This window comes from Cupressus sempervirens, chromosome 3, assembly GCF_028749045.1.
Source record: "Cupressus sempervirens isolate cs-2001-9-10 chromosome 3, ASM2874904v1, whole genome shotgun sequence".
Lineage (NCBI taxonomy): Eukaryota > Viridiplantae > Streptophyta > Pinopsida > Cupressales > Cupressaceae > Cupressus > Cupressus sempervirens.
Genome location: NC_143120.1, coordinates 874,380,410 through 874,403,905, shown reverse-complemented (window position 1 = coordinate 874,403,905; position 23,496 = coordinate 874,380,410). Strand labels below are relative to the sequence as shown.

General features: G+C 33.3%; 2 non-coding genes across 2 annotated transcripts; both read left to right on the top strand.

The window, feature by feature from the left end:
* The first annotated feature begins 8,829 nt into the window (after positions 1 to 8,829).
* Positions 8,830 to 8,900, top strand: TRNAG-CCC (transfer RNA glycine (anticodon CCC)). Its single transcript has one exon. It is a non-coding gene; the product is annotated as a tRNA-Gly (tRNA).
* A 92-nt stretch (positions 8,901 to 8,992) lies between these two features.
* Positions 8,993 to 9,075, top strand: TRNAL-UAA (transfer RNA leucine (anticodon UAA)). The gene has a single exon. It is a non-coding gene; the product is annotated as a tRNA-Leu (tRNA).
* The last annotated feature ends 14,421 nt before the right edge of the window (positions 9,076 to 23,496 follow it).

Genomic DNA, 23,496 nt, shown 5'->3' with positions numbered 1-23,496 from the left:
GATTCATTGGGGTTAGCCTCAGGGCCAACATAGACATAGTACTATATTGGTACGTCAACTCACATACCCTAGCACATACCTCATCATTTGCACCAATATGTAAAAATTTCTCAGGATTATTCAAAATTTTGATTCCTATGCACTTTGCAAAATTTGAGTCACCTAATGGTTGTAATCGATACAGAGTATCCATGTTAGTATACGGCAATTTACACATCTTTATATTCTACAATGTACATAGCTCTTTGTTGAACCTTTTTAATAATATTTCTCATTTCCTCTAGCATGGGGAGAATACCTGTTAAAGTTAAGAGTATTTTAACATTAGTAGAAGTCCAATAGAGACGAGGAAATTCTTCTCGCACAGAGTGGATTAGTCCAAGAAATGATGGATATATGGAGAATACTCAATGCGCTAGTCCATCCAAAGAGATTCTTATGGTATCATTGACTTTAAGAAGCTTTCTCCCATCAGTAAGTCCTTAAGCAAAGTGTTGAAATTCCCAAACTCATTTTGAACTTCTACAAAAGTATTGGTAAATTTCTTTGATTAAAGATTCACTTTACGAACACAACCAAATTTGCTAACAATTCCAAAAGCTAGATTCATTTGATGGGTCATGCAGTGAATGGGAATAACATATGATGCCAAATGATTCTTGATCTTTTTGCAAAGACTGCCTTAATGACCTTGCATAATCAAAGCTCCATCTACTACAACACACACCAACTTTTTGGAAATCTCCATGTTTTCCATACCTCCATAGTCAATTAGAGTACTCTTTAACAAATCATATAAATTCTTGGTTGTTGCGCTACAATTCAATCTAGCAATAGATAGTTGAAAAGGTTGACGAAAAAGATCATTTATAGTATAACCATGCATTCATGCTTAGGAAGTATTATCAATTGATGTAACTTCATCTAGAGACAATGCAATGAATTGTAATGTTCTTTAATTTTTGCCTTCATATCTTCTTTTTCAACCTGTGCAAGACAACTATCTCATTCCCATCTGTTGTTTACTGACCAATGATTGTTTGGATAGTTTCAAACTTTAAAAAAGTATAATAAACCACTCATTAAAGGGTAGTTTGTCACAGGACACCCTCTACTCAAAATATAAAAGATGACACTTAACTGAACAAATTTTCTCATATTTTTCACTTCAATTGCTTTCCCAAGGAAAGCTTTAATAAAACCTTTTACTTGAGAACACTTATACTGTAATTGCTTGTGTAACTCGTATAATTCAGCATTCTTGATATGCAGACAATTGTCCTTCATTTTCAGAGTACAAAATTTTCAACTCCATCTGTAGTTTCCTTTTTGTAAACTTAGCCGATGTGCTTTTCTATGGTATCAAATTTAAGCTGCAAATTTTTTTCCTTCTTTGATATCTCTGTGCAAATCTTATATATGCATTTGTACAAGAGGCTCACCATCAATTGGATTGAGCACTTGTTTAATGAACCAACAAATTTCTACCCATTCTAATTGAAAATTACTTTTAGACAGATCCTAGCGAGATCGGTCTTTTTATTATTCCAATTTTATTTCCCCCTTCTATGTATGAACATCATTTACGACATCACTTTTTGTTTTTTTAGCTAAGTCTATAATATTACTTTTTCCACCACTTTTTCTTTTCTCACCCAAGCCTATAATATCATTTTGTGACTCCCTACTCAAGGGAACTACCTCAAAATCATCTTCAAGTTCATCGTTGATTGAGATATTAGGTTCACCAACTTGAACTTATTCAAAATATTCTCCAAATCGTGATGAATCACCTTCTTTAATATGTACTAGAGATGTAGGTTGTGAATCTTGTAGGTTGCCACTATTTCCACCATCGAAGTATGTTGATAAGGTTTTGTGTTTTGGTGGCCTCTCTTGGCTTCTAAGGATCCTACCAAAACCCTTCTTGTTTGACATTGCAAACCAATAAAGGATACAAAAAAATGATCAACTCATTAAACAAAAAGACTGTGATAATAGACTACTTAGACTACATATAATAGTAATAATAATATGATTTGTTTGCATAAACAAGGTACCTAATATGATACTACCCAATAAAATTCGCAATCCTATCTAAGCAGTGAGCATTGAGGTGTCCAAAGGGTATCCACTACCTAGTGGCTAGTAAAAAAGAACTGCATGAGAATTAAATTAAAAATCCCTTACCTTTCAGGAAAATAGTGAGTCATGACTAGTAGTGGTCACTAGACAATGCACTCAACACTCTGAAACTTTGGCGAATCAGTAGTAATAAGAAATACTCGAACATAATAGAGAAAATTGTGTAAAATAAAAGTATCATATGAACGTATCTATATATATATATATATCAAACTGTGTTGGTGAATTGTGCAGGATTCACAAGTGAGAATAGAAAAAGTAGGTGAAAAGACACTTCCTATGTAAGCCCAAAATATAAATTAGTTTGCTAAATGGGCCTAGTTGGCGACACACGTCGATAAAATGGTAGGCGATGCCCAACCCAAGGGAAAATATTTTTTTATGCTAATGGTGAAATAACGTTGTTATGCTAATGGTGAAATAACATTGTCCAATAAGAAAACAATAGGTAAAGGCTAGCAAAAAACTTTAAAATAATTGTATCCTAAAGGTATATTACATTGGCGATTGGATTGAGATTTTGGACCAATTACATGTAGACTAATGGGCAACTAGCCTGGGCTATGGACCCAAATTATGTAAAATTTCGGTGACATGGTTGACCAACTATGTATGTTTTATTCGCCAACTGACGATTGATCGAGGAGATAAAATCACCAATTGTCGAAGATTCGCCACTAAAAAAATTGTTTGATGAATTCACTAAGGTGGATTTTATGGGAGCACCATACAAGCTAGAGAGTAATACAATTTCCCACAATCTTCATGTAGTTTGACAAGCCCATTGCAATTGGGGGAGGTGTTATTTTGGATGAATCCCTTACTTTGATCAGATTTCATCTATCTATGTATAGAGTTCAAATTCAGTACATGCCACATACCACATATTTTCTTTTGAGCATATATCACCATAGGAATGACAACAAAGTTATTTAAGATATAATAGTGTTGTTGGCCATAGTATGACATTTCCTTCGACAACCATTAAACTCATGTAGTATTCTTGAAGACTACATGTAATGTATGTTACACAAAATACTGTTTTATACAAAATAAGGATTACTTCTTAAATTAGTTATATGGTTGATGAATGCTTAATCACTCTACAACTAATCCAATCACACTCATCCCTTACACATGATTATAAATTACATTATAATAAAAACAATAATATATTTATGCTTATAAAAATTATCCAGTACATCTTTCTTTGACTTCTACCATGGGTATATTAAAATGCATGAGCAATCAATTTATATTAATGAACCTTTAAATGTCCTCTTAAATACTTATTGCAACAATAAGATTTAGAATTTAGCATTTGGAATTTAAAGTTAAACTAATATAATTAAATGTTTATTTGCAATGTCATATTAGAACACTTCCAAGGTTTATTTTTAAGCCGATAGGCTTATTTAGTATGGGACTTTTGTCAAAACATTCTGAATTATCAACGGTGTCGGATGTCTTAAAATAAAATCCGATCAATACCATAAAACACAGAAATCGTGGCACAGACTTTTTGAGTTTCCTTGTGATTGTGCTATGTTGTAAAAAGCAGAAATTACAACTCTACTTTGGGAAAAGTATAGTTGATGAAAAGAACATTTTACTCCCTTTATTCAATAGGTCAAATGAGTGTAGAGTGGTGGGAAAAGGATTTAATCGACGATCAGTGGTTATCTTACGTCACCAAAAGTGCAGGCTTCTAGAAATGATAAAATCACACTAATGACAAATTTATACACCAAGATTACTTGCATGTCTATTACACTTGTCGAGCAAAGGAAACAAGTTCATTTTATAACATATTAGCCCCTCCTTAAAATAATGAGCTTTTATAACAAAATTAGAAATGAGCAATGCAATGGAAATAGTAAATACGGTTGAGTAAAGTTGTACAGTTATTCACATTAGAAAAAAAAAATGTTCTCATAATATATAATCTAGATTATGATCAATATAAATATTTTCCTATATGAATAAAATAAATAATTACTTAGAGAGTATTGGGGCATAATTAGTTGTAAAATATAGGGAAGTAGGGAAATGCATCTATAATAGTTGGGTGGTCAAGGTGGTTGAAGCCGTTCTTCTATATTTATTCATCTTTTAAATAACTGATTTATTTTGAAATTTTATAATATGAAAAAATTATTTAATATATAATAAAAATTAAAGATTATAAGTGGTTTCATTTATTTTGAGGAATTTAAGATGATTATTGCAAATTTAATGATGCATTCTTAATTTTTTTTTAAAAAAAAGCTCCTTTGGTATTGGATCACTTTCTAAGTGAAGCTAACTCATGGTAAATAAGCAATATATAATGTGACCACTCATGGTAAATAATCAATATATAATGTGACCATTATGTAATTTCAAGAGCTATTTATTTAATTATTATTATTTTTATACTAAGAGTGAAATTGTATGGATATTCTAATTAGGAGTTCGGGGGAAATTTTCAAGATCACCTTCTCTTATTTATGTTGATTTCAGTTAAAAACTATAGGATAATGGGTTTGTGAAAAAATTAAGATTTTATGTTGATAGATTGTTTTATTTGTAAATTTTTTTAGAAGTCAAAATTCTTTTTAAAATTTCGTAATAAAATTTAGATTCTTTCTTCAAATATCAAATAAATCATTTATTTTATATAATCAGTAGTGATTTTTCTATTTATTTTAATGAAAAATAAGCTTTGAGTTTGTAAAAATTTAAAAATTATTTAATTCCATCTTATTACACTTATAAATTGTAATATTAGCTGTCACTCAAAATTCTATGTTTCATTAGTAACAATTAACAAGAATCCCTCTCACATGAAAGAAAAAAGAAAAGGAAATGTACTATACTACAATCTATCTACATGTGAAGATAACAATAAGTGTTCAATCCATTGTATGAAAGATAGATTTGGTGAATAATACTTTGACCCATATAGACATACAAGTAAGTGTGGATAGAAATAAAAAATATGAATTTTATGCACTTGTTCACTACTAATAAGGGAGTAAAGCTACATAATAAAAAATTGCTAAAATCATTGAAATTATCAATCATTATAAGTACAATGATCAATTGCATGAGCAAAAATATTAATAGGGATAAAAATAGATAACTAAACATAGAGAGATTGGGATGGGAGAGATAAAGCGATAGAATGATATCAAAGAGATATAGAGGAAATAATAGATAGATACATAGGAGTGAACTGTAAGGATGGGTAAAATAAAATAGAAATAGGGAGGGATAAATGAGTGTTTGTTGTTGTGAATAAAAGAGATAAAGATGGGGATATGGAAAAATAGTAAATGCATATGAATAACTATTCAAGAACATCATAAAAAATATACAAGACTATCAGCTTAACCCTTGCACCCTTAAAAGTGCAAGCGCTAGTTTAGTAATATGTTTTACTTGCTTTTGTGGGATAATATTAAGGTCTACCTCCATTTAGGGTTTCCTGTTTTATCTCATTTCTCCTTATATCTCTCAATGTCCAAGAACATTTTGAAGAATGATAAAAGAGTCTACATTATAAATCAAATGTTAGCAATTTCTTTAAAAAAATTTAATAATTAGAGATTTGAGTTGTATGAATTTATGTTATCTCTTCTTAAGATCACCTTTGTTCAGATTATTTAGTTGTTCTTTGTACGTAATTTTGCTATAACATTACATAGATATTTGTTAAATGCTTGGTATAATTAAGTCATTTGTCAAAATATTCACCATAGAGATTATATTGAATCAATATAATATATTTTTGTTCCTTATAAAGCAAAAAAAGTATAGTATGTAGAAAAACTATGTTTATATCAATCATAGCTATAATAGTAATATATCAATAAACATTATAAATCCATGCCTATTTGTAAGAGGAAAAATTCCTAATGTGTTTTAATGAACTTCTCAAATTCAAAACTCATTTTATTTTTAATTAATATCCAACCAGTAATTTCTATTTTTATTGGCTAATAGATAATAGATAATGTTCATGTATTTGCAACAGCCAGAACGCTCAAACTCCCTCCACAAAACCATAAAATGGATACTAAGCAATCCCAATGAACAAGAAATCCAATTCGACTTCAATTTGTTCAACTTCATCTGCAGATCTTAATCTGTTGTGCAGTCTCCTAAACTAAACCTGAAGATTACAAACCCAGATTGAACATTTTGGTTCAAGAGCTCATTAATTGTGTATAGATTTTTATTGTTTTTAGAAAAGAATTAAATACGATAACTATATATATATATATATATATATAAAACAATTTGTAAGTCTAATGTTTAAATAAAATGGATATTTTAAATATAATGATATTAAAAATATATAATTAAAATATTATAATCTTAGATATTAGTTAGATAGTTAATGATATAATAAATTAAATTATATTTTTATGCGAGAGACTCTATGTACATTATATGTATAGATGTCTATTGAAACATTTACACCACAGTAAATTAAGTCTAAGATTTAAAAGAGAATGATTATATCATAATTATTTTAGAATGTGAAATTATTACTAGTATTAGATATTAGATTCAATATTCAAAACCTTAATTCTATTTCTAAAATAAAATAATAATTTCATAAAGTCATTACATTCTAATACATAATATTTGTAATATAATGATAACTATAATAAATAAAATATACATACTAAACTTATTTTCCCGTTATTCCATTGAAACATCTAGATTTGCTGTCCATGGATGACCATGCATGAGATCAAATGAATTCGAGGGATAAGCTTTTACTTGCCCTATATTTTCTAAAATGCAATATTTAATACCCCTCAATTCTATTTGGAAAGCTTGAAAAATCACCTCAATAAATAATTGTGAACACTAAAACTATTAGAATTATATGATAATTATTAATTATTCCTTATGGTATAATTCTTGGATCTTAGACATAAGAGCCACACAATATATGACATTTTGGCATGATACTTTGAATAAATTCTTGAAAAAAGCCTATTATCGAATTTACTTAGGATATATGCCAAGTCTCAAGCCTATAAATGAAAAACTGTTTGATTTAAATTGCTTAATCTCCAAGATTTTATGCTTCATGATGCATTGCTTATTTCTCAATCACAATGTAATTTGTTATCACTAGTATTGATTTGACAACAAGGCTACTCTATTTTGTTAAAAAAGGGGCAAACTTGTGCACGAAAAGTATCTAACAATGAAGTTGTATTCATTGGTCATGAAGATGGAAGAGTATTAAAATTAAATGGTATTTAAGTTTTATGGTTTGAAACAATCATTTTGATCCTGGTATGAAAAGCTTATTAAGCATCTCTTGAAGTTGAATTTCAAACCTTTTGAATGTGATAATGCAACACTTTTTGTTCAAAAGATTGATAATACTGTCATCACTTTTTTTGTTTATATGGATGATTTATTTATCACTAGTAATGATCATAATACTATACAAATGTGAGACAAAATTTGAAGCAAGGTTTTGATATGATTGATTTGGACTGTCTTCATTACTATTTGGTTATTGAGGTGATTCAAAATCCCTATTCTATTTTCATTACCTAACAAAAATAGATTGGCAAAATTTTGCATAAGTTTGGCATGGTTTATTACAAGTCCCTTAGTATCCTATGGACAAAAATCTTAAAATCACTTCAAATGACTCATTAGCGTTGGTTTATATATATATAGGAAACATGTTGGAAGTTTGATTTTTATGCTACAACTACCCATCCAAATATTTCTTTTGTTATTGGTGTTCTTTCAAGATTCATGCAACAACCTAGAGAAACTCATTGGTTAGCTGCCAAAAGAGTTCTTAGATTTTTGTAAGATTCTCAATACTATGGGCTCAAATACTCGAAGACAAATTTTTTTTTTTCATGACTATTTTGATTCAAATTATGCAAGCAATTAGATAGATGGAAAATTTACATCTAGTTTTTTAATGCATCTTGGGTTTGCTGCAATCTCTTGGAAATATAAAAAGCAATCAGTCCAAATTGTCTCTTCTTCTAAACCTAAATATATGGAAGCCTCTAGAGCAACTCAAGAAATCTTATGGCTTGAAAAAATTCTTGAAGACTTGTAGACACCATAGGTTTCACTAACCCCACTCTTCATTGATAGTCAATTTGTTATCAAAATGGCTAAAAATGCACTGTTCCATGATTCCACCAAACACATTAAGACAAAGCTTTCATTCAATTGACATCATGTAAAAGATATTGATAAACCCCTGAAATATTATTCCACTATATACTGACACATAATCTTACCGAGGCATTGAGCAAAGAGAAGTTTGAAAAGTTCAAAGAAATGTTTAGCTTAACCCCTCCAGATTAAAGGCAGGATGGTACTATCTTATCATTAGGGTTCATGAATTGTAGACCATGTTTCCTTAATGTTAGTTTATTCTTCCTTTTCTTTTAGACTTTTTAATAGTTTTCTCTTTTTACAATAAATTATATAACAATTTATAAGTTTTTAAACTTTTTGCCACCTCTTCTATATGTATTTGCTGATTTGTAATACTTAAAAATATAATTTTTATAAAATAATATTATAACTTTCAATTTTCCAATATTTCTATTTTATTTTCAATCCTATGCTAACATTATCCTAGTTGGATGGCTGATTTTGCCTTTTAATATAAACGTGATTTAAATCTGTCATGAAGCGCATCTAGTGTAGTGGTATCATAGTACCCTCCCACGGTACTGACCGGGGTTCGATTCCCCGGATGCGCACTGAATGCTTTTTCTTTGTAATGCCATTCGATTAAAAACAGGAAATGTAGCTATCTAATTATTTTAAGTGTTTTCGAGTGTAAACATAAGAAGCTGGTTTGCCCGAGTGGTTAAGGGGGAAGACTTAAGATCTTCTGCACATAAGTGCGCGTGGGTTCGAACCCCACAGCCAGCACAGCCTTTATTCCAAACCAAAACATTAGATTGTTTTCTGAAGTGGGCACCTTTTAGCAATGTTCATTTAATTTAAGACATTTGAAATATTTTCCTTTTCATAAGGCAGGCATCTTAAGTGCGCTGGTTAATCTCTAGATAAACTGTACCGTACTAAAAAGCAAAAAATTTCATATTTTTTCAGATTCAAGAAAATACAAAGAAAATACAGTGAATTTTTTTCAAAATTTTTGTTGTTTTCGATTGTAAAATATGCTATCAAATGTTAAAAATTTCAAAAAAATTCATTATATTTTTTAATTTTAATTTTTTTTTGGTCAAGTACATTTTGTAGCAAGGATAGAGGGCTTTAGTCACAGACTGCAGCTGAAAAGAAGGTTTCCAGAGTTAGCATATTAAACACAAAGGTGGTATTTGTGACATATGATCTACATTCTTCTTTTGAATATCCATAGTTGTATTATAGCTGATGTAGTTCCCAGATCTGATTTACCAGTTGTCATTTTACTATGTCTACTGCCTTATAATCTATTATTTGAATTAGTCTTTACTTGCAGTTTTCATACTGCATTTTATTTATTGTAATCTACATTTATTCAATACACAAAAAGGGAAAAACATTGACATAGGAGGTGCTATCATTTTTTATAGATTTTGTTTTCACTGAATAGCCTACTTCCGTTGCAACCAACCTTTGATCCGTGTAGTGACACCTTCATTAATATATACTTTCTCTCTAAGCATATCAATCCAATGCCTTCATTATTATGAATGCCTGAGCCAATTCTAGCTGTTTGGAAATTTATGTGTCTCTATGTATTTAAAAAAAAACACACTAGCTTTTAAAACCCTCAAATTTAGGCACATGAAATGAAAGAATAAAACAACAATAGAATATCACTTTGGCTATATCCACGGGAAAAGATGAGGAAATCTTTTTTATTACTTTTCTTCTCTAGTTACATGTGCAACAAGTCATATACACTGATAATTATTGCAACATCCACACAATCTGATTCGAAGTCTCCTCAAGAATACAAATAGACAACTCATGCAGGGAGGGTATGAGAAATTATTCTAACTTCATTTTGCAACAATCTCTTAGATTATTCAACCCTTGTTGCAAAGAAAGTCACTCATAGATGTTCCCCAACTTTTCTATGCTTATTGCTATATCTTGACAATGCCAAGAGAAGCCCTACAAAACTGAGAGCTTCTCCAAGTTGAAAGTATTATTGTCAATTCACCTTTGTATGGAACTTTTTATCTTTCAGTTTTCCCTCTTCAAAAACATTCTAAATAAAACCATATCTTGCCTTAATATTGCTTTGTTGGATTGTGGAATGCTGCATTGGCTAAATGAATAGTACTATTGCAATCACAAAAGAGAGTCAAAATTTGTTGTTTGGATCCTAATTTAACCATATCTTGCCTTAATATTGCTTTGTTGGATTGTGGAATGCTGCATTGGCTAAATGAATAGTACTATTGCAATCACAAAAGAGAGTCAAAATTTGTTGTTTGGATCCTAATTTATTCAATAAACATTGTAACCATATTTTTAAAAATGTAGCCACTTGTTGCAATCTAGAAATCCAATTATTCAAAACCTTGCAGCTGTGCATTTGTTTCCCCTCCAATGCACAAAGCATAGTCTAAAGTTGTCCTCAAATATCATAAAATCCATTGAACGACTTTCCAATGAGTTTTAACTAAATTTCACATGAGGCTCCTAATATTAGACGAGTAAGAAAAAACCTTGATATATTGTTGGTCTTCTTGTTTCTTTCTTGAGACACATGTCAAAGGATAAACAAAAATGATTGGCAAGTGGTGTGCTTAGGACAGTTGCATACTTCATATCAAGTCTATCCAAAGCCTTATCAATATATTTTTGTTGTGACAAAATGATCTCTCTTTTTTGCCTATCCCTGATTACTATCACGCCAAGAATCTTCTAAACCTCCCCCAAATACTTCACAAAACTTGCGAGTTAATTGTTATTCTAGATTAATAACAATGCTCATACTAGTGGGAATTATACAAACTCACCATTATTCAACACTTTGTAATAGACTCATAGATCTGATTCACACCTAGGGAAGTGGGAGCTTGTTTGAGTCTATGCAAACTTCTCCTCAATCCACCAATTAAATCTTTCAGAACCTTTAGATTGCTGCATTTACAATTCCTTTTATGTCACAACGAAGAGACACAATCTTAACATCAAGTTGCTCTAATATGAGATTATAGATAGCTGCAAATTTAAAGATTACTTGGATGGTAGTCATTTTTACAACAAGTGAAAATATTTCATTGAAATTTATACCCATTTTCTAGTCATACCCCTTTACTACTAATCTAGTTTGGTATAGTTTCTTGTATCGTCCTCTTAATTTGTACATCCATTGATTTTTAATGCTCTTTAATTGCGTCAAATATTGGCCAAGTTCCACACATATATTTCCATCGGCAAATCCATTTCTTCCTTCATTTTTTTACTAAAAGAGGGGTAAAATTTTTATTGAATACCAAAGAGAATAAAACAATAGAGGAAACAAAGAGCATTAAAGAACTTTATCTTGGTCAACAAGTTGAGCTAGCTTATGAGAGAAATCAAGGGGAAGCATTCTATGATCAACAATGTTCCAATCCAGTGCATGCTCAGAGGCCCATTTAGCCAAGCAATTAGCCACAATGTTCCACTCCCAAGGGATATGCATAAAAGACACAAAATCTAGAGAATTGCATAATTGAGTGATCTGTTGAATAACCTGAGCCAAATGCCAGTCCACATCCACAAGGTTCTGTCTATTCAATAAATTCACAACCACTTGCAAGTCAGTCTCACAGGTAATTCTTCTCCAGCCACGTTGACAACACTATTCCACTGCAACCAAGATAATAAGGGCTTCCATGAGGTTATTTGTATGGTAACCCTTGTAGATAGAACACAAAAACTGAACATCACCAAAGCTGTCATGCCCAACTCCCCAATGCCAGCCGGTCTAGGATTTCCTCAAGAAGAGCCATCAATGATTTTAAGAACTCCCTCTTAGGGAGATGTCCAATGCCCCTCATGATTAACACGCTGAGAGCGCTACCTAGCTCTATTCCGAGAGCATATGTGGGGTAGAGAGGGAGTGTCGCTTTGAAGAGGAAAGGAAAGGCGTTAGTAAATACCAACATCTCCAAGGTCCAAACCTTCACCAAAGTCACATTTAGCCAGGAGTGTTTCATGAAGAGAATGAAAATTTTTCCCCCACAGGTGCCTAATCCCTAGCTACACATCATGAAAGATCCTCCTATTTCTCTCAAGCCAAACATGCCATAAAATAAGGGAAGGGCCAATAGTCCAAGCAACTTGAAGAAAAGAGGTCTTGGAAGGGGGATGGCCCAAATGGTCCAAAAACCTGGACAAGGAAGAAACATGTCAACACATGCATCTCCACACAATCCACCAGAAGTGCCAAATCTGCTTGACAAAGGGGCACTGGAAAAAAAAGGTGGGAAATATTCTCTTCACTATTGCGGCATAAGACATAGAAGGAGGGCCCCTGGAAGCCTCTCTTACAAAGATTCTCCCAAGTAAGATAGCATTTGTAAACCAAAATCCAAAGGAAAAAGTTACATTTAGGCCAAGAAAAGCTATTCCAAGCTTTCTTCCACCAAGAGACCACCTCACCAAACAGTTTCTTAGTCAATGCAAGGTGCCCTAAAGAAATAGAATTACTTGCTAGAAGAAGCACCTCCCCAAGCCAAAACATTAGGTTCCTGCAGAGAGTTGCACTCCCTAGAAGCCAAGATCTAAGAAAGCTCCAATTGATCCCCCAGAGAGCCACCTGGTGGCCAATCATAAGAATTCTTCCATCTGTAACCGATAGCAAAGCTCAGGTTATGAGCCTCCTTATAATGAACCACCTTATTCCATCCAGCAGAAAGGAAAAAATCACAAAGAGGTTGTAAGTGTGGATGAGAGGACAAGAGAGGAGGATGTCCATTACAGGAATCACTCCAAAACAGAGCCTCAATGCCTCTATTATAGATCCAAAATAGACTTCTCTTCACCAGGTGAGCACCAATCTTGAGGGTATTCCACACCATAGAGCCTCATGTATTTGTTTTTGTAGACATCTTCAAATGTGACTAGCTCTGCTTGAAGCTTGGTTGGGGCTTGATTGCTACGTGGTAGAACTCTTCAATTGAGGAACTAATTCCTATGAACTACCCTTACATGTCTTTGTTCTTTATTGTTTGTAGGCTACAAATTATTCCCTATGTACCCTTCATCACCATACTATAGGAGAGCACTTTTTATTGTTGATTTTGTGATGTAGGTGACATGTTTGTAGTATTTGAATGGCTTAAATTTGATGTTAGTGGCTCACTTGAAACCTATGACAAGGTAAGATTTGATAGAGCTTGTGTGAGTCCAACATTCCACAATAGAAAGTGGATGCTATAGAGCATGCAATGAGAGCAAAAGTGGGAGAGGTGAATTGCATGGATTATGAGGTTGATTGCATAGGAAAGGAAAGAACCTACATGGGAACATTAACATTGCTCCCAACCACTTCATGTTCTGCTCTAGCTATGCCCTTGGGCATAACATGAGGAAGAATACAGGTGGTGTGTAGGCAGAGTAATTGACTATATTGGCATTGGAATTCCAAAGGGGTAAATGGAAGTTGTGAAGATCTCACTCGATGCTTTGAGGATGAGGAGTATACATGGAGCAAGTATGGAGTATGAAGGGAACACAATCTCTCAGGGGAGTGATTAATATATCTTAAGTTTAACTTAATTTTAAATTCTTCATCATCAATAACTTCGTTAAGTATGTTCTTTCAAATATTAAAGTAATATTTATATTTTTTAATGATGTGGTAATTAAATAATACTTAAAATCTATATATACAAAAAGAATACTATGTATATTGAATACTTAGGATGTATGAGAATAGCTACTTGGATCTATTGTCCAAATTTAAACTTACAAATAATAGATCATTTACAATATGAAGTAGGAACTAACCTACTAGAGATTCCAACTTTGAATTGTATTTGCAAACACCAATGTATCAGAGGTGCCATCTTTCAATTGTATTTGCAAACACAAACCTATTGGAGACACTAATCCCATACACCAAAATTTGAGCCTTAACTCAATAAGTAAGACACTAGCTCCACCAAATTCAAGAGATAAACACAAATTATCTTCAAAACTTTTGTGTGTGTGTGTGTGTGTGTGTGTGTGAGAGAGAGAGAGAGAGAGAGTTACAACAATTTCTATATTCACATGTTGGCCTAGAATAAGATAAATTTATCTACATGTTGGCCCCTTGACCAACTACATAATAGATTAGGTCTAGTAATCCACATGCTACTCCAAAAGAAAGAACATGATAAGTGTTACCAAATGACAATTTTAACTAGTCTGAACAATCATCCATGCGTTATCTCTCGTACATGTTGGAAACTACAATTGGAACAATTGTTATGTTGTAATTGATATCAAACCTAAAGGTGAGATATTGTCAAACCTACTGGAGAGACATTTACTAACATTGTAAAGTGTCATATCATTTGATTGATGAAGAGGGTTTGAAAAGAGGAGATAGCAAGGTGAGCTAGTGATGTTGTTGAGTGATGATAAGTTAATTATTATAGAATTACAATGGGCACTTGATAAGTTAGTCATTGGCAACATAATGTGTTGTTTAATCATTACATGAAGTAAAGAAGACAAATAAATTGATGTGTGAGTGAAATGACATGAAGTTGAGTATAAATCTAAGATTGATCGAGTATCAATGTTGGTCAGTCAATGAAGGAGCTGAAACAAAAGATTAAGGAACTTAAGAAGAAGCCGAACAAACAATATTAGCCAAGTGATAGTTATTGCTGAGCAAGCAATTAGATGGTGAGCAAGACAAAATAGTGTATGTCGAGCTACACAATGATGACTCAACAAAATGACTTAGTGATATATGATCTACATTCTTCTTTTGAATATCCATAGTTGTATTATAGCTGATGTTGTTCCCAGTTCTAATTTACCAGTTGCTATTTTACTATGTTTACTGCCTTATAATCTATTATTTGAATTAGTCTTTACTTGCAGTTTTCATACTGCATTTTATTTATTGTAATCTATATTTATTCAATACACAAAAAAGAAAAAACATTGACATAGGAGGTGCTATCATTTTTCATAGATTTTGTTTTCATTGAATAGCCTACTTCCATTGCAACCAACCTTTGATCCGTTTCTCTCTAAGTATATTTTGAAATCAAACAAAGTAGTTCACACAACTACAAAAGACAATTTCTAGATGACATATATTTGAAGTGGCCCATTTTAGAGATCTACTTAGGGAAATTCAAATTTAATTATTCAAAGTTTGATAAGTAAGAAAATATGTTCAAAGATCCTATAGTCGACTAAAATATTTTAATTTGGAGGCAGTACTGTAGAGGATGCATAACAATCCATTGGTTTCATTTGATGGAGTTTCGAACAAACTTAGTCATCAATATTATTCCTCACAGTCTCTAAACATTTCACTAAGATTCAATAGTAAACACATTTATTTATGGTGGAGAAATCTCTCTCTCTCTCTCTCTCTCACACACACACACACAACTTATCTTCAAGTACTTCGAAATATAAATCAAAATTTTCTGGATCATATCCATTGCCTTTATTATTATGAATGCCTGAGCCAATTCTTGCTGTTTGGAAATTCATGCGTCTCTAATTATTTAAAAAAAACACACTAGCTTTTAAAACCCTCAAATTTAGGCACATGAAATGAAAGAATAAAACAACGGAATGTCACTATGGCTATATCCAGGCGAAAAGATGGGAAAATCTTTTTTCTTACTTTTCTTCTCGAGTTACATTGCCAACAACTCATATACATCAGCAATGCACTGATAATTGCAATATCTACACAATCTGATTTGAAGTCTCCTCAAGAATACAAATAGACAACTGATGCAAGGAGGGTATGAGAAATTATTCTAACTTCATTTTGCAACAATCTCTTATATTATTCAACTGTTGTTGCAAAGAAAGTCACTCATAGATGTTCCCCCACTTTTCTATGCTTATTGCTATATCTTGACAATGCCAAGAGAAGCCCTACAAAACTGAGAGCTTCTCCAAGTTGAAAGTATATTTATCAATTCACCTTTGTATGGAACTTTTTATCTTTCAGTTTGTCCTCTTCAAGAACACTCTAAAAAAATTGATATCTTGGCTTAGTATTGCTTTGTTGGATTGTGGAATGCTGCATTAGCTAAATGAGTAGTACTATTGCAATCACAAAAGAGAGTCAAAATTTGTTGCTTGGATCCTAATTTATGTTAAAGAATGATGAAGTAGAATCACCTTACGGGGGAAGTGAGATCATCGTACAGTAAAGTCTACCATACTTGAACATGCAGTATGGAGTGTCTTTCGTACGGTGATGAAAATGGAATATGGTGAGTGTGTGACGAGTATGCTAGTGATGCTCTCAGTTTGTGATCGGGTGTTACCAAAATGTTCTGGAGTCATTGAAGCATCCGTGTGCTCAAAACATTTCAAACTGACAAGCATCCGCGTGACCAAAACATCTGCATCATCGAAGGTGCTTGTTGAGACTGAAGGATGATAAACGGTTCTATAACACAATTCTTTACCAAATTTTGTAACGAATTTGCACGATGTATTAAAGGCTAGAAGATTAGTAAAGGAGATATATGTGAGAAATTAGGTTGATTGAAAAGGAAATTTGAGCTTGTAAAAATTTGGAGTTGTTGTATGTAAATTGTTTACTGTAATACAAAAGTTTGCTTGGGATTTTGAGTGGTGGGGTTTTTTTTTTGAAAGGGTTTTCCACGTTAAATCTTGTGTTTTCTCCTCTATATCTTGCATTAATTGATATGTTTGATAATTCATTTGCGTGCTCATTGCTATTTTAAATTTGTTATTGCTTATTTTCTTGTAATTTGCACTGTTGTTTTCCTAACAAGTGGTATCAGAGTTTGACCAGTTGTGTTATACTTGTCAGGTAGGGTTTGGTTTTTTGTGCCAATTTAGTTTCAATGGGAGTTTGCAAAATTTTTGTTTATAAATTGAGATGGATGGTACATTGGGATGAGTGGATGTTGAAAAATTTAATGGCACCAACTTTGAGTTGTGGAAACTTAAAGTAGAAGATTTGCTAGTTGATCAAGATTTGTGGACTGTCATGTCTAGCATTAAGTCTTCATGCATGAAACAGGAAGATTGGGAACTAATAGATCGGAAGGGCAGAGAATTGATAAGACAGAGTCTTGTAGACCCGATTTTATTGACTGTCCATGAAGAGAAAACTGCACATTACTTGTGGAAGAAATTAGGGGTCATTTATTAGGGAAAATCCTTGGTAAACAAGACTTTCCTAAGGAACAAATTGTACCCCTTGAAGATGGATGGAGGAACGGTTGTGATGGATCACTTAAAGTCATTTAATATGATGATTGCATAGTTAACGTTTGTTGGTGTGTCCATTGATGAAGATCGGTGCATGTTACTAATATGCTCATTGTCTGATTCATGGGATCATTTGGTAATGACCATCAAAAGTACGACTACCAATTAGAAAATTGATGAGTTGTTGCACTTTTGTCAAAAGAGATGCGAAAGAAGTCATCTAAGGTGTCTAAAGAAGCTTTGAGTGTACGAGGAAAATCTAAGGATAAAAGTAAGAAGAAGGACACAAAGTCAAAGTCTCGAGAGCGATCTACCACTCCTAGAAAGAAGTCAAAGGTGAAGTGTTGGAATTGTAGGCAGAAAGGTCATATCCAAAGGGATTGCAAGGAGGAGAAAAAGAAGGATATATTTACATCCGACACTGAATCTTCTCAAAGTGATGCTAATCCCTTTCTAGCATCCTTAGTAGTGCACCTGTTTGATGATATATGGTTGGTTGATATGGGAGCATCCTTTTACATGACTTCTCATAAAAATGGTTCTCAAAGTATGAACCGTACTATGGTGGAAAGGTGTTCTTGGCCAGCGATTCCACACTGCAAATTGTTGGCAGAGGAAGAGTCAGAATTCAATTTCCTGACGATAGAGTAAAGGGGATTGATGGAGTACTTCACAAACCCGGTTTGACTTGAAACTTACTTTCTGTTAGCAAGTTAAATGATGTCAGATTTTAGGTAACATTTGTCCATGGTGTTTGTAAGATGACTAGGGGTTCTATTGTTTTAGCTAAGGGTGAACTCATTGGAATACTGTATAAGTTAGATGCAAAACATGTATGTTGTAATAACATCTATGTTAGGTCTAATAAAATCAATATACCAACACATGGTGTAATGTGATGAAAGTTAAACTTCCTTAAGAGAAAACAATGCTCTAGCATTATAGGCTTGGCCATATTGACAAGAAAGGTTTAAAAACCTCGAAGAATAAAAACTTGGTTGAGGGATTAGTTGATTGTAACCTTGAATTTGATTTATGTGAACATTGCATCTATGGAAAATAAAACTGTGTTTAGTTTTATTCCAATTCTAAAAAATCTTCTGGTTTGTTGGACCATATTCATTCGGATTTATTGGTCCTATGGGTGTTCCTTCATTGTCTAACTCAAGATATTATGTATTGTTTATTGATGATTATTTGAGAAGAACGTTCATTTATTTCTTGACGAACAAATCAAAAGTGTTCAATCATTTAAAGGAATTTAAAAATCTTGTTGAAAACCAAACTGGGAGAAAGATTAAATGTTTAAGGACGGATAACGGTGGTGAGTTTTTCAATGCAGATTTTGACAAATTTTGTGTAGATCATGGCATTAGGAGACATAAGACGAAACCTTATACTCTGGAGCAGAATGGAGTAGTAGAAAGGATGAATCAGTCATTGATGCAAGAGCAAGGAGCATGTCGGGAAGTGCAAGTCTTGAATAGAAGTTTTGGGCCGAAGTGGTGGCAACATGTTACTTGTTGAACCGTTCTCCTATGAAAGTGCTAGTTGATAAGACACCAATGGAAGCATGGTCTAGTAAGAAGCCCTCATTAAGACATTTGCGTGTCTTTGGTTGTGAAGTGTATGCTTATGTCCTTGAAGTGAGTAGGTCGAAGTTGGATAACAAAGTAGTGAAGTGTATCTTCATAGGGTACGGTATTGGTGTGAAGAGATAGAAATTGTGGAACCCTCTCACTAAAAAGGTGTTGTATAGGAGTGTTATCTTTCGTGAAATGAAACCTATCTCACTAGAGTAGCGAGAGAAGACTGAAAAGATAAAGGAAGCCGTATAAATTGAGGATGAGGAGAGCTCAACCGATCATGCAAGTGAAGAAGAACATGATCCTAAACCTTGTGTTGAACCTTAGGAAGTTTCACCACAAGAAGTGAGGAGATCTACTTGGGAGAGGCAAAAGCCTGATAGGTACAATTATTGACTAGAGAGGTTTTCTTATTCTATGTTGAATGTTAATTGTGTCTATGCTTTTCTTATGGATTTGATGAGCCTAGGACTGTCAAAGAAGCAATTAATATGTCAAATTAAAATTCTTGGTTGTCAACCATGAAGGATGAAATGAAATCTTTGGAGAAGAACAAAACCTGGGATCAAGTACCCTTTCCTAACAGGATAAAGCCCATGGGATGTAAATGGGTGTTTAAGAAGAAGTACGGTCCAGACTGAAGGATTGACAAGTAGAAGGCAAGATTATTTGCGAAGCGATATTCTTAGAAAGAAGGGATTGATTATGGAGAAATATTTTCTCTTGTAGCTAAGCTAACATCTATCAGATTTATGTTGTCACTTGCAACAATGCATGTCTTTGAAATTGAGCAGATGGATGTGACGACGACATTTCTTCATGGTGATCTTGAAGAAGAGATATACATGTCCCAACCAGAGTACTTTGCAAAAAAAGGTAAAGAGCATCTGGTGTGTAAACTAAAAAAAGTCTTTGTGTGGTTTGAAATAGTCACCAAAATGTGGTAGCAAAAATATGATACATATGTTTTGTCTTTGGGTTTTACGATATCTAAATTGGATCACTGTGTGTATTAAGCTGAAGGTGATTAGGTACTTATTATTGCTCTATATATAGATGATATGTTGTTTATAGGCAATAGTACGGAAATGATTTCAGAATTAGAATCTCAAGTGTCCTTGAAGTTTGAAATGAAAGATTTAGGGTCGGCAAAATTTATTTGGGGATGAAAAATCAAAAGGGATAGGGTTGGCAAAAAGCTTTGGCTCGGCCAGAGAAAATATATTACCAATGTTTTGGAGCGATTTAATATGACTGACTACAAGCAACAAGTAGTTCCAATGTTACATGGAACAAAGTTGTCAGTCAATGACAATCCAAAATCTCCTGATGAGATTGAAGACATGAAGATGCTACCTTATGCAAGTGCTTTTGGAAGCCTCATGTATGCAATGACAATACAAGACCAGACATTATGCAAGCAATGGGAGTATTGAGTCGATTTATGGTGAATCTGGGCAAGTCACATTGGGATGCTATGAAAAGAGTTTTGTGATATTTGAAGGGTATGTCACAATACACATTATATTATCAAGGTAACTCAGTGGGATACAACATATTAGTTAGCATTCAAGGCTACATTGACATGGTTTGGGTTGGGGATATTGATAGGAGAAGATCCACCAGTGGATATTTATTCATGACGAACGATGGTGCTATCAGTTGGATGAGAAAATGATGAAGTGTAACTATGTTGTCGACAATTAAGGCAGAGTATATGGCATCTACTCGTGCGTCTCAAAGAAGAAGTTTATCTTAAGCGTTTGTGTTTTGATGTTGGCTATGATGAAGGAAAAATTACATTTTTTTGTGACATTCAGAGTGCAGTATGTTTGGCAAAGGATCCTACATTCCATGCTAGGAAAAAACACATTGATGTACAATATCATTTCGTTTGTGACATGGTTGAAGACAAAAAGGTAAATCTAGAAAAGGTTGACACTTAGGAGAATGTTGCAGATGGATTAACAAAGCCAGTGAACACAAATAAGTTCAAATGGTGCACAAGCTCTATGGGTTTTAAAGCCCCTCACTCTTATTAGCCATCTTGTGTGACTTCATACTTCATCAAGTGGGAGATTGTTAAAGAATGATGAAGTATGGTGATTCTCACCATACGATGGAAACAAGATCATCATATGGTAAAGTTTACTATACTTGAACATGCAATACAAAGTGTCTTCCGTACAATGGTGAAAATGGAGTACGGTGATGTGTGATGAGTACGGTGGTGATGCTCTTAGTGTGTGACCAAGTGTTACCAAAATGTTTCAGAGTGACTAAAGCATCTGCGCACCTGAAACATTCCAGAGTGACAACATTTGTGTTATCAAAACATTCCAGAGTGACTGACATCCACATGACCAAAACGTTCACGTCACCGAAGGTGCTTGTTGAGACAGACGGGTGATGGATGATTCTGTAACAAATTTGCAGGATGTATTAATGGCTGCAAGATTCGTAAAGGAGATAGATGTTGGAAATCAAGTTGATTGAAAAGGCAATTTGAGCCTGTGAAAATCCAGAGTTGTATGTAAATTATTTACTGTAATACAAAAGTTTTCTTGGGGTTTTGAGTGGTGGATTTTTTCCTGAAAGGGTTTCCCACATTAAATCTTGTCTTTTCTCCTCTATATCTTGTGTCTGATATGTTTGATGATTTATTTTCTTGCTCATCTCTATTTCAAATTTTTTGTTTCTTATTTCCCTATAATTTGACATTCGGAAAGAATTCCTGCACCGTTGTTTTCCTAACAATTTACCCAATAAACATTGTAACCATATTTTAAAGCTGTAGCCACTTGTTGCAATCTAGAAACCAAATTATTCAAAACCTTGCAGTTGTGCATTTTCGCCTCCAACACACAAAACATTGTCTAAAGTCATCCTCAAATATCATAAAATCCATTGAACAACTTTCCAATGATTTTTACCTAAATTTCACATGAGGCTCCTAACATTAGATGAGTAAGAAATAACCTTGATATGTTGTTGGTGTTCTTGTTTCTTTCTTGAGACACATGTCAAAGAATAAACAAAAATGATTAGCAAATGGTGTTCTTAGGACAGTTGCATACTTCATATAATTCTATCCAAGGCCTTATCAATATATTTTTGTTGTGACAAAATGATCTCTCTTTTCTACCTATCCCTAATTACTATCACGCCAAGAATCTTCTAACCTCCCCCAAATACTTCACAAAACTTGTAAGTTAATTGTTATTTTAGACTAATAACAATGCTCATACTAGTGGGAATTATACAAACTCACCATTATTCAACACTTTGTAATAGACACATAGATCTTATTCGCACCCGGTGAAGTGGGAGCTTGTTTGAGTCTATGCAAGCTTCTCCCCAATCCACCAATTAAATCTTTTAGAACCTTTAGGTTGCTGCATTTACAATTCCTTTTATGTCACAATGAATAGACACAATCTTAACATCAAGTTGCTCTAATATGAGATTATAGATAGCTGCAAAGTTAAAGATTACTTGGATGGTAGTCATTTTCACAAGTGAAAAGATTTCATTGAAATCTACACCCATTTTCTAGTCATACCTCTTTATTACTAATCTAGTCTTGTATAGTTTCTTGTATCGTTTTCTTAATTTGTACACCCATTGATTTTTAATGCTCTCTAATTGGGTCAATTATTGGCCAAGTTCCACGCATAAATTTCCATCAGTTAATCCATTTCTTCCTTCATTGTATCCATCTTTTTCTCATGTTATTTGTTTTTGTAGACATCTTCAAACGTGGCTAGCTCTTCTTGAACATTGGTTGGAGGTTGATTCTTTGTGGTGGACCTCTTCAATTGAGGAACTAATTCCCGTGAACTGCCCTTGCATGTCTTTGTTCTTTATTCTTTATTGTTTGTAAGCTGCAAATTATTCCCTATGTACCCTTCATCACCATACTATAGGAGAGCACTTTTTATTGTTGATTTTGTGATGTAGGTGACATGTTTGAAGTGTTTGAGTGGCCTAAATTTGATCTTTGTGGCTCACTTGAAAAGTTGAAACCTATGACAAGGTAAGATTTGATAGAGCTTGTGTGAGTCCAACATTACCCACACCACAATAGAAAGTGGCCGCTACAAAGCATGCAATGAGAGGAAAAGTGGGAGAGGTGAATTACATGGATTATGAGGTTGATTGCATAGGCAAGGAAAGGACCTACATGGGAACATTAACATCTCTCCCAACCACTTCATGTTCTGCTCCAACTATGCCCTTGTGCATAGCATGAGGAAGAATACAGGTGGTGTGTAGGTAGAGGAATTGATTGTATTGGCATTGGCATTCCAAAGGGGTAAATAGGAGTTGTGAGGAAATTGAAGATCCCACTCCATGCTTTGAGGATGAGGAG